Below are 11711 nucleotides of genomic sequence, written 5' to 3' on the forward strand. Positions count from 1 at the left end.
ACTTTAGTGCAAGGCTTACTGATCCACTGAAAGTCTCTGCTGCAAGTCGTACCTTCATAATCTGCTTACGGTAGTCAATGTGTGCCCTAGTGAGCTTATTCGCTGCTCGGAAACCCTCCTTGTCTTGGAGCTCATGCAGCTGCACGATGTAGCTCCACTGGATCACCTGCAAGGCATTTTGTTTTAAGTTTCGAGAGGACTATGAATCATTTGGTGAAAACTTACTCCATACTGGTTGCAGTAGAAGCTGCCTTTGTCTCCTAGGAGATTTCGCAAAAGCTTTAAGGCATGAGCAGCATCAAAGATGACAAACACTTTGTCGTCCGTCCTTGTCGGGTGCGGGAACCATGTGCGGAACTGCTCAGATGCCTGGACGTGGATGTGGCAGCCAAAGAGCTTTCCCATGCTCACGTTCGACGCGAGCCCATCACATACAATGCAGACAACATGAAGGCCACATTCCTCTAGATTCTCAATTGCATCAGTAATGATGGACTTCAGCAGGTCCCCGGAGCAGCCGTTGTTGAGAAAGTATGCAATAGGGAGCTTCCATGGTGACGCCACACCAACTGCCATCAGGACAAGGGAGTCCGTTGCTAGCCGTACGTCGTCACAGTCTTCACGTGTCATAGACTGCCCAAAATTTACATACCCAACAACCTTTCCACTCTTTTGGTCGAGCTCACACTTCTTTCTAATGCTCATCCCATCCATCATTATGGAGCACAGCCTCTCCTCTTCCGTCGCATTCTTGTGCTTTTCCTTGAGGTGATGGAGTGACTCTGCTGTGAAACCTGGCCATGCTTCAACTACTTTCAACCAGCTTCTGATTGTTTCTTCTCTTGGCATTGGGAAGTGCTCAGATAAGAATTTGTAGGCTCTTGGCGAGTAAAAGTGTAGTGTTGTAGCAAATTTCCTAAAATTTTCAGTGTACCGGCGCCCTGATGGTTTCCTTTTCTGGTTTTTCTTCCACTCCTTCAGGAGTTCATCTGGGAGTTCACCGAATGAGTCCAGCTCCTTCTCTGCTTCATCCGATATGAGATTCCTCTTCTTCAGGTCACTTAGTAGTTGCTGCAGGTTCTGAATTTTTTTCTCTCTTCTTTTTATGACTTGTTTTGTTGCATAGAGCTTTCTTCTTGCTTTGCCAAGATGTTGATGAATAACTCTTAATTTTGTGCGTGGTGTTGTCTTTGAGGAGTAGGAATGGTCTTCTAAAGTGACCTTTCTCTTCTGAGGAGTTGACATGAAATGGTGACTCTCCTACAATTATGAATGATGTATTAGAGCTGCTGCCTTAGGAGTGAAGATGCACATGTACAAGATACACTCACATGGAATTGCCTCTTCGAAGGGGAACTCTGTGCCTCAGGTTCTGAAATGCCACTCGAAGTAGCCATTGTCTGAAAAGAAAGCAGAACAAGCATATTGTAAACTGATAGAAAAAGTACAAATTGTTTTAAATGTCTTTCACTTGTCGCAAAGAGTAGATGCTGCCCTGTGTTGACATGTTCATGTATGAGAGTGAACTTAACAAAAAAAATCAGAAGCACACTGATGTGGTATTTGGAACATCTGAGCACTCACTAAGTAGCTACAGAGCCATAATAAGGGGCTACCACAGGAAGTAAACCAATTGAAACCCATGTGAAATTACCACTGACCTGCAAAGAAGCACACGTGAACCTCTATATTAAAAAAATGCATGGTGATCGTGGTGATCGCTATTTAATCATCAATTTGTCAATGGTCAATGTTCCTGCAAGATATTCCCATTAAATGAGGTTCATAAATCGAGATTTGTAATAAGGAAAAGGATACGTTGTGTTCCAGAGGGCACGCTTAATAAAATGAGGCAATTTGTAAATTGAGTGTTCAAAAATTGAGGGATGATTGTTTTTTTGTTTCAATGAAGATATAATTACATTGACATATTTTTCTCTCTCTCCTCCCACCCACTACACGCTCCGACAAAGGAACTCCCCCCCCCCACACACACACACCAAGGGTCTGGATCCACCCCTGTACATAGGTCCCCTCACTATGCCACGTTGCACCCTAAGCTACCCAACATATCAAACAGATGAACGACTGAGCAGCCAAGATGTAGAACATGTTATAGCACATGGGTCTTTGATAGAGACAGTTGAAGTGTCTGCACACTTTGCTGGAGGTTCTTGCTTGTTTTGGTTTTGCATGAAAGTCTAAGCCATAATTTCATGGTTTGTTAGTGAATTTTAATTATTCATCATGTGGTGGATGATTATACCTCAGATAAACTATTGCCTCAGATAAACCCACCCATGTAACACAATTTTCAATATTACATTTATGCAGTGATCATGTATTTTTGCTAGACCCTAACAGATTTGAAAAAAAACCTGCTCAAACAAAAAGTGTACCTCGAGCACATCTTCAACTGAGTGGTCCAAGTCAAGCTCTTCCTCTGTCACGGCTTCGTGGCAAATGCTTGAAGGTCCAGGGGCTTGCATTTCAGGCGTACTTTGCTGTGGGTACTCTTGGACAACCTACACACGAGCAAGATAAAATTACTTTTATAAGTTACATCTATGCAGCAATCAGGTATTTTTATTAGACCTTGGATTTGAAAGACCCCTGCTCAAACAAAAAGTGTACCTCGAGCACATCTTCAACTGAGCGGTCCAAGTCAAGCTCTTCCTCTGTCACGGCTTCGTGGCAAATGCTTGAAGGTCCAGGGGCTTGCATTTCAGGCGTACTTTGCTGTGGGTACTCTTGGACAACCTACACACGAGCAAGATAAAATTACATTTATAAGTTACATCTATGCAGCAATCAGGTATTTTTATTAGACCTTGGATTTGAAAGACCCCTGCTCAAACAAAAGGTGTACCTCAAACAGATCTTCAAATGAGTGGTCCAAGTGAAGCTCTCCCTCTGTCACGGCTTCGTGGCAAATGCTTGAAGGTCCAGGGGCTTGCATCTCGGATTCACTTTGCTGTGGTTTACCCTGCATGACCTACATACAACGACAAGTAGAATAAAATTACATTTATGCAGCCCATCATGTATTTCTATTACACGTTTCAAACGGATTTGAATAACGCTGCTCAAACAAAAAGTGTACCTCAAGCAGATCTTCAACTGAGTGGCCCAAGTGAAGCTTTTCCTCTGTAACGGCTTCGTAGGAAATGCTTGAAGGCCCAGGGGCTTGCATGTCGGATGCACTTCGCTGCAGGTACCCTTGCATGGCCTACACACAAGCACAATAGTAGTTTTTTTGTTAAAGACTTGAGACGTTATGTTGTTTCTACATCGTTGTATCTCGGTTGATATCAGGGCACCTGAATCCTCTGTTTCGTTCCTTAATTGCCGTTTCTTAGTACACCACTTATAATGGGTGTTCTTAACTAGCTATGCTATGGAACCCCTATTGTGGTGTCTGTTTTTTACTTCCATTTGTATTTTGAATTTGAATTTGAATAAACAACAACAACACAAGTAGGATAAAATTGAGAAAATGCACAGACAGGCATGTTGACACTAAAAAGAAAGAAACAGTGTAGAGTGTCCATCACCTGAATATGTATACTTTCTTGACCTGGTGCTGGAATGCTAGGGCATGCATCAGGCTTCAGGACAGCTCGACTGTATCCACCATAAAAGGAGGACTGATGAAAATGAGTTGAGCATATGAGGTCGTGTTTGCGGTACGTGTAGGGCTTTGCATTCACTTCCTCAAGCCACTGAACCCATTTCGAATATTGTTCCGTATGTTGTCGGGGAAGCCTGTAGGGTGACAAAATTTCATCAACATTACAACAGAAAAAATAGAAGTAGTGCCCTTATTTCCTTATGTAATGGTTGCATAATACACCTTAAAACATGTTGGGAAAAGGCAAGTGCATGCATCCCCGTGACAACAGGAACAGAGCCTTCCCGTGTAAAGCCGCGATACTGCAGCTTCTACTTGGCATATGTGCAGAGTGAAAATGTCTGGATCAAACAATATAACTAGCTGGGATAAGGTGGGTGGCAGCTGGCAGGGGTGTTCAACGGCATGTGCCCTATCTAGGCAATGTTCTGTCAGTACAAAATTTATTGAGTTTAAATTTAAAGTTCGGGTAAATATTACAAAAATAAGTGAATATTTGCATACGCTGGTGCTCTGATGTACGTAGATGGTTTCGGAAACTCCATTCGCAAACAACTGGAATTCAATTTCTTTTTCTGATTCAACATTACCACTTTTTAGATTTCGCGTTATAACACGCGAAGACATTCGATCATCACGTGCACGCGTGTAGCTATCGGCCGTTTGCAGCACAAGAAAACGAAGCAGAATAAATTCGGTAGCATGTGGATGCGCGCGTACAAACACTACGCCCGATTTCAGATGATCCCTTTTTCCGATTATTTTGATTCTGTAGCAGAAAGATAGCTCGCTTGTAGGATAGCTCGCTGTAGCTCGCGTATAGGCTATAGCTATCATATCGGTTTGTAATCCTGCGGAATCTCTGCGTCGATTTGAGAAAGCGAAAGTCCGCACATTAGGCCACGCAATTTCTCAAAATATATGGGTTGAAACGTAATTTCATATACACGTTGTTGATTATTCTCTATAGAGTTTCATTGCTTTAGTTTCAGTTCCTTCATGTTTAATTACGATTTTCTCTTATTTTTTTGCGAAGGATATATGCGAAGCGCCTTGTTTTCGGCGCACACAAAGCTTACAAACAGGTCAAACTAAAGTGACATTGCTTGGATATTACGGTCTAGCTAAAGGCAACAAATAAGACATTTCACTTTCACGATATAAGATTTGCTGTCTGAAAAAAAAAAAAGAGAAAAGAAAGGAAAAACAGTACGGAATGGTTCGGAAGGAGAAAATACTATATCGTTACAACGAAGTACAACCAAGGAAACACGAACTCAGTTCACTCAAAAACATATTCGAAGAATTTGACGCAGATGAAAGTTGGTTACTTACTTGTGGAAAGATATTCCTGATCCCTTGTCCCTGTAGTGCTTGCAGCTCTCTACGATGCACTTATTGGGCATGTTGACTTCCAAAACTGAACATGGAAGCTTTCCGATTTCGGCTCCTTTTAAAGGCATCGCTAACCAGGAAATCCTTGAAACCGCTGATAAACTCACTAATTAAAGTCGCCTTGACGCGCTTTATGGCTTGACCGGACTGACGGCTCCGGAATAGAAACCGAAACCTAAGTGAACTCTAGTTACAAAGTTGTGTGGGAGGCTGGCTTGAAAGACTACATCGGAAACAAAAAATGCCAGATATGACTCAGTCTTCTTTTAATGAATTTATTAGCACATTTTACAAGTATTTGTTTGGCATACACAGTGAAAAACGTCAAACATAAACCAAAGACATCGTTCAGATTTCTTCCGTCAAAACTAGCGGACTCCTCCATTTCTGGCCGGGCAACCCGGGGACGCCTGATGGCGGCTCCCTTCGTTTGACGGTAGTTCTGGGTGAGCTCCGGTGACCTGCGTTGTGTCTCCGCTCGGCAGCTCGTCACGGCGCGGCGCCAGCTGTCCTCCCTTCGCCGCTCCGTTTAAATTCGCTCCCGAGAAATCCGCTCGCGCGACGAAAGTAAAATTTCGGTTCTAGACTCAGAAAAATGTCTTCTTTCGAACGAAACGAAGAAAAAATCGTTTCATAGTCCCTTTAATTCCGCACAGAGACCACTAACACTGGACCACATTACGGCACGCGCTGTGCTTCTTTTACTGCGGGTGCATGGTACCTAGGTGGTTAACTTTGGGATGTACTCCCTCCATGGGGGTGGGGTTTGAATCAGTGATGGGGCAGGAGTGATCGCGACTCTTTTTTCGATAGAACTTTGTTAGCGAGGCGGTCTTTGTGCTCGGGCATTTTGATAGGCTGACGATGTCGCTGAAAACAGATGATGCATTGTAGATCCTGTCAATTATGGCGAGAACGTTCGTTCCGCGCTTACACTCTGTGGTATCTCGGGGGCATCGAGAAATGCGGCGTCTATTTCAGAATATTTTGGGAGACCCAGTGCGATTCTGACGCCTGCACGGTGGAAACGTTTCAGTGATTACCAATCGTGCATCGAGGGTTCCATGAACGGAGTAGCATAATTAAACCGACTCAAATTGAGACTCTTACATAGAATGATCATGTGTCGCGAGTGGCTTCCCCAGGTTTTACCATAAAGACGTCTGAGTATGTTTAGCAGAGGAGTGCATTTCTGCACCATTCCGTTTACTTGGGATGGCCATTGGAGACTGGAGTCGAATATTACTCCAAGGTATCGGACCCGTGGATCGCTTGGTAGAGTATTATTGCCGACGATAAGACGTGGATAGTTGAACCTGTGTATGCAATAAGGGGATATGTCGACTTGTCCCCTTTTTACTATTTTTGCTGCAATACCCTCCACATACCAGTATATACCTGCCCAAGGAAATGTATGATCATATTGCAATTTATTGGCCCGCTACCGGCCGCGTAAAAGAAAGGAAATGCATGTGTGTCAATGGGACGGCCAATCAGATCAGGCCCCTTTTCTCGGTTTGGGATTTTTCGACTTATTGCGTGCAGGGGTTCAACTGCTGCCGAGGTGTTTTCTTGGTGGGGTACAGACCAAAGTGACTGTTTTTGAAGTGGAGATGGTAAGCCCCTTGGATAGGAGGTCTTCAACCACCTGGCTGAGGACTACTTGCGCATGGTTTTGAATTTGCTCTGTGGAACAGCCTTGGAAGAGCATGCATATGTCATCTGCGTATATAATAAATTCTGTTGGGATGGTTGTGATCCGAATTCCCACATGGATGACAGATGGAGCTGTGTTGAACAGGAGGGGGGAAATTACGCTACCTTGAGGGTGCTCCTCGTGTGAGGCGTCTGAGGGTGCTGGTAGCGCGGTTACTGTTACGGTCCTAACCATGAGAAATAATTCTACATATGCTTCTAACCTTCCTTTAATTATCGACTTCTGAAGACGGTGCATGATGGCCTCATGAAGAACAGAGACGAACATGTGCCTTAGACACCGCTATGACGGCAAGGATGGCTTACAATGGAAGGAACGGGATGTTTTTGCCGTTAACATCAATGGAACCCAAGACCTTGAGGGAACCCTCGGGTGACATAGCTCAAGAGCGCTTTCATCCTACTGTTGAGACGATGGAATGGACCCGTGAGGGACATTTGTCACTTGGGCTAGCGAGAACTCGACACGCAATATGGCCGTAGACAGTGTCACGCGAAAGTCTAGCAGTCTACTGGTCATCGCAAACACTTGAAAGCAATTACTTCACCCATGGAAAAATGCACAAGCCAGGACACACAAAACATCAACAGAAAGAGATCACTCAAAAAAGTGTCGCAGCGTTAACACACCGAATGCTCCTCGGTGTCTTGTTGGTCAGTTACCACATGTGGACTCACCAAGCTTCCTTCATTGTGGTGACTTGAAATGTCTAGAACACGTTGTTCTTCACTGCTCACATTCCAGACATTCCAGAGCTACTCCTAGTGTGTTTAAATCAACTAGACTCTCGACCCTTTAGTACAGCAAGATTGCTTGGCCCATGGTCAATGCCCAGCTCGTCAGGGAGCCGCTCTAAATCGCATGCCTACTTTTCGGGACTCTAAAACATCATTAAAACAAAAATAAACTGCTATTCGTGTACTGCCAGCAAACTATCATACATATCGTACCACTGACTCATAATTCGAGACTGATCGTGACGTTGCCGCTGAAGGCTTCCTCGCACGCACCCACAAACGTCGAAAAGGCAGGAAGAGGAACCGCCAGCTTTCCAAAGTGAGTACTGTCCACATTCTTGACACTCAAATAAAGCAATAGCTGGCTGCTGTCCTGAATAGTGGCATTCCTCCGAGAGATGTAGCCTGTACGCCTTGGTGGCTTCAAATTGAACAGACGACGATGAAGAAAACGGCTATGAGCAGACACAAAGTGCGCAGTCAACGTAGCCCGCCATAGTCAACGTACGGCAAACTCGTATCTAACAACATGGAGAGGGACAGGAACCGTAAGCGTACTCGCCTCTGCCTATAATCTTACGTACTACTGGCTACTGGCAGATCGCGCGAATTGCTATATTAAAAACATGCATATTGCATTAGTACACACATCATTCGCGCCTCCGATTAAATTATTTTTGTTTAACACTTTTGTTCAACAACCACGCTCGCATGTGTATCATGAAGGGCGCAGGGTTTCTAACACAGATTTCGTATTTTTTTCCGCCTTCGCTACTATGTGGAACGAAGCAAGTGCAGTGCGATGTCCAATGCTGCTGCTCCTACTGCACACATGCGTAGTTTGTGTGCGTATACAGAATGTATTTGTTATCCGTTGCTGAACAGCTATACGAAAACCGGTATATTTTTTACGACTCGGTTTACGGACGGTGAGCATTTTCGGTTACGCTCAGATTCCCGAAACCACCTCTGTCTACCCGCAGCAGCAGGCTCGTGATCCGATAATCTGCTTTTCTACTTCGACAGAAACGGGGGCGAGCGCGTACGCAAGCCCCCACTACCAAAAATTACATGTCCCATCTACCCCGATTTGGGGAAGTGGCGGGATTCAACCAAGGCGAAGTGCAATGCGTTGATCTCCACCCGGGGAGCCTACCTCATTGATCATAGGCTACCCGACACCAGGTAAGTATGCAGGCGCTTGTATCGCGAGCTGCCCCCAACAGACATCTGTATGCAAATCGAAAGGTGTATGGTACTGCTACAGGGGGAAGAACCACATTTTTGAAATGCGCATTCTTAATAATTCTACGTGCAACGATGGCACTTGTTGTAGTTGATATGTTTCTTATTTAAATTTGCGAATTTTCAGGAGCGTAATACTGTAACGGCAATTACGGCATCCTCAATGGTAGACGACAGCCCGTCAAGAAATATTAGCTGTCTTCGATTGGGCTGTACTCTGTGAACTTGTCCAAACGGTGCAGGTCCCACCAGCTCCCGTGGCTCAGTGGTTAGCGTGCTGGCCATGTCACGTCGAGACTGGGAGGTACCCGGGCTCGAATCCCGGTGCCGGATGGGCTCTCTGGGGTTTTTCCTGGGTTTTCCTCAGACACTTTCAGACATATGTCGGCACAGTTCCCTTAGAAGTCGGCCTAGGACGCACATTCCCCTAGGGCGCCAGTCGTGACGTTGCCCACCTCTGTGAGGCCGACAACGGCGAGCCCTTTCACCAGCACCACAGCTCGCGAGGCTGAGTGGTCAGCATGCTGGCCATGTCAAGTCGAGACCCGGAGGTACCCGGGTTCGAATCCCGGTGCCGTCATGCTATCAGACGGTTCCCTCAGAAGTCGGCACGTGACGCACATCCCCCCTCCCCTCAGAGGGTTAGTCGTGACGTTGCCCTTCAACGGCCGAGCTCTTTCACTAGCATCACCACCACCACCGGTGCAAGTCCCTCTGGCTCGCTGAGCTCAAGATCCCGGCCGTGGACGGTAGCAATGTGGGGAGGTAAACATTGCTTCCAGCACCGTGTGTCGGAGATCTCCACAGCGCGTGACAAGAACCCCAGGTGGTCGAAATTATTCGCAGTCCTACGCTGCAGCACGTGCAGCATGTCGCCGCACTAGGCTGACACACCTTACGTGTAAATATACTCAAATAACCAATATTTATTCAGCATTCGACTCAATGGAAGCACAATCCTTTGCACAACACTCGACCATTCAATAGACGATGTTACAAAGAGGTGCGCGCCAACAAGCAATGCGGCATGGGAACTTTGAGGGAGACTGCTTCGTCGTCTGCTTCTGTGATGGTTTACCCCGGCTGACGCTGCTGCTGCGCACACCGGGAATGTTGTTGTTCTATTGCTATATCCGCCTCTGGTCCTCTCGTAATACAGGAAGGCGCTACGAGCCCTTGCGTGCAAAGGTTTTTAAAGGAACGGTCTCGTACAGCCGGGGCGATTCCGAAACTTAGCCAAAACTAGCTTCACGAGTACTGTACACATACAACCGTCCCATCCTACAGTTGGCAATACTAAATAACCAAGTCGTTTTCGACGAATTTGTCGAAACGTGCCGTAATAGCAGACGACGAAACCTGCGCTTCTCTCATGCATACGTCACGTATGACGTCGGCTTACGGGTATGTCGTCGTTGTCATGGTAATTGTAACTTGCAGAAGCACCTTGGGTTGAGTCATCCCCTTTGCTCTCGAAATGGGGCACTTAGACATATACCTCCGCGAGCGGAGAATGTAGTCCGAACATTGACTGTGGGGTCCGTAGACTCTAGAGAATGTACTTGGCGCGCCGTCAAAGGGATTCTCCTATCCTCGAGCGTGACTCCCCGGGTGCAGCCATCATTTGGTCATGGACAGTGTTAGTGGACGAATTTCTGCCCCCTAACTACAACGGAGCTGCTCAGTTTGTTGCCAACCCTGTGCAGCCGCTGGGATAGAAATCTGAAAACGAGCCGATGGAGATGACTTCCACCGTGAACGGGAACTTATTGGATCTGCAATGACAGACGGCCGAACAGTGCGGGTGCAATAGGTTTACTGAGAATGAGAAAACGTGGGCGCGTGCGCATGCATAAATGCGCACGTACCAAAAATGATGTCGCTGTCGTTTGTTCCCCAACAACCCCCCTCGATGACTAGCCATCAACGAGGCCTAAACGGCCCCTGAGGTTCTGCAGTCTTGCTCGCGACAGTGGCTTCGTAAAAATGTCTGCGACCACCTCGCTAGTTTGGCAGTACTGGAGGTCGATGACTCTGTGGTGAACTAGGTCGCGCAGATGATGACGAACGTCGATGTGCTTCGTCCTCGCGCTAATACCCTCGTTAACCGACAGCTTGATGCAACCCTGGTTGTCTTCGAGCGAACACGTCGGCTCGTCCATGCTGCGGTCGCAGTCGATGAGCAACTGTCTCAGCCACAGCACTTCCTGTGAGGCATGGGCCGCTGAGACGTATTCAGCCTCTGTCGATGAAAGCGCCACGGACGTCAGCTTCCTGCTGGACCACGAAACAGGGCTTCCTGCTAGACTAATGAAGTAGCCGCTTGTTGATCTACGGTCACTGATGTCACCTGCCCAATCTGCGTGTGCATAGCATACCAACCTTGCACCTCGCTCCCCAGACAGTTGCAGCTTGCAATTCAACGTGTACTTGAGGTACCGAAATACCTTCTTAACGGCAGTCCAGTCGCGCTGGCGCGGGGCTTGCTGACACGTCGCCACAGGTACCCCATAGCACACGCAATGTCCGGGCGCGTTGTCGTGCTCAGGTACAAGAGCTCTCCAACTGCTTGACGATAGATTTCGTTGCTCTGCAGTACGTCGTCATCCCCAGTGAGTTTCGGATAGTCCGCGTCCATAGGGATGGCACTGCCTTTAGCATCTCCAAGCTTGTACTTCTCCAGTAGGCTGCTGATTCTATTCCACTGGTGGAGAAGAAAGCGATTATCCTTGCTTCTCGATTCCAAGGTAGTGACTGACGTGACCAAGGTCTTTGAGCTCAAAATGCTTGTTAAGGTCCTTCCAAACTGCAGTAATTGTTGAGTCATTTGGGTGGCATATCAGCATGTCGTCCACGTACAAGAGAATATACATCACCCCACCATCTACAGATCGGGAATAGAGGCAGGGGTCGGCATCAGCACGCCTGAGGCCTTCTCCGAGTAGTACCTTGTTTGCCTTCACGTTCCAGGCGCTCGCGGCCTGTT

The 11711-nt window shown here is 46.7% G+C and overlaps 1 non-coding gene across 1 annotated transcript; it reads right to left on the minus strand.

The window, feature by feature from the left end:
• Positions 1-8509: 8509 nt before the first annotated feature.
• Positions 8510-8673, minus strand: LOC135393586 (U1 spliceosomal RNA). The gene has a single exon (XR_010422686.1). It is a non-coding gene; the product is annotated as a U1 spliceosomal RNA (small nuclear RNA).
• Between the last annotated feature and the right edge of the window lie 3038 nt (positions 8674-11711).

The sequence above is a fragment of the Ornithodoros turicata genome, chromosome 4 (assembly GCF_037126465.1).
Source record: "Ornithodoros turicata isolate Travis chromosome 4, ASM3712646v1, whole genome shotgun sequence".
NCBI lineage: Eukaryota > Metazoa > Arthropoda > Arachnida > Ixodida > Argasidae > Ornithodoros > Ornithodoros turicata.